The sequence below is a fragment of the Rousettus aegyptiacus genome, unplaced genomic scaffold (assembly GCF_014176215.1).
Source record: "Rousettus aegyptiacus isolate mRouAeg1 unplaced genomic scaffold, mRouAeg1.p scaffold_m13_p_1, whole genome shotgun sequence".
NCBI classification, from domain to species: Eukaryota; Metazoa; Chordata; class Mammalia; order Chiroptera; family Pteropodidae; genus Rousettus; species Rousettus aegyptiacus.
The window spans coordinates 161,462,539-161,463,713 of NW_023416284.1; the positions used below are offsets into that span (position 1 = coordinate 161,462,539).

The 1,175-nt window shown below is 33.6% G+C and overlaps 1 pseudogene; it reads left to right on the forward strand.

Moving 5' to 3' along the window:
* The first annotated feature begins 496 nt into the window (after window positions 1-496).
* On the forward strand, window positions 497-615 carry LOC118605322 (annotated as a pseudogene).
* The last annotated feature ends 560 nt before the right edge of the window (window positions 616-1,175 follow it).

Below are 1,175 nucleotides of genomic sequence, written 5' to 3' on the forward strand. Positions count from 1 at the left end.
CAATGCCCCCTCACCCAGAATGCCTGTGTCCTAATCCCCAGAACCTATGAATATGTTACCTTACATGGCAAAGGGGACTTTGCTGATATGATCTTGAGATGAGATTATCCTGACTGTCTACATGTGCTCAATGTAATCACAAGAGTCCTTATGAGGGAAAAATGGAAGGAGGAGAGTCAATGTGGTGGAAACAGAAGCCAGAGTGATGCCACTTTCTCCTGAATATCAAAAAAAATGAATATCAGATGCACAGATTACCATGATTCCACAACAAAATAAAAGTTGTGGTTATCAAGGGGGAGGTAGATAAAGGGAAAGGGGGTCAAACATATGGTAACAGAAGGATATTTAACTTTGGGTGGTAAACATACAATGCAATATACAGATGATGTATTGTCAAATTGTACACTCAAAACCTATGTAATTTTTTTAAAGGAAAAAAGAAAGCTTATTTTCTCTACATCTGTTTGCTACAGATCACAGTTCAAACTTTTCTGTCTATGGCCATGCCACCCTGAACAAGCCCGATCCCATCTGATCTTGGAACCTAAGCAGGGTCGGGTCTGGTTAATATTTGGATGGGAGACCACCTAAGACAAGTAGGTGCTGTAGGTGTAAAAAATTTTAAAAATAAGGGATTGTAAACTGACGAGGTTCTTGCAATCTGTGAGGTCAACCAAGAGTTGCCTGGTCAAAAAAAAGAAAGAAAAAAATCTTTTCTAAGCTCTGTAATTTTATTAACCAATGTCACCCTGACAAATTTAAATAAATAGATAGATGATAGATAGATAGATAGATAGATAGATAGATAGATAGATAGATAGATAGATAGATAATAGATAGATAGATAGATATAGATAGATAAACAAACGGATGAATAAAGTGAAATAAAATCACAGTACAACCAGCATACTTCCAAACAGCATACTTCGAGTGAAAAGACTAAAAAATATATAAAATGTATTTTAAAAGACTTAAAAATATATAAAATATGTGAAACTAGTTCTCTCTAGAATGTGGAAATTAGTTTTTTTCCTCTTCTATGCTTCTTGGTATTTTCAAAATTTTCTGTAATAGATGATACTGTTTTTATAATTGAAAAAACTTATCTAAAAAACTTATAAAAATGTAAGAAGACACATTGTCTGTATTATCTCAAGTACATTAAATTACCC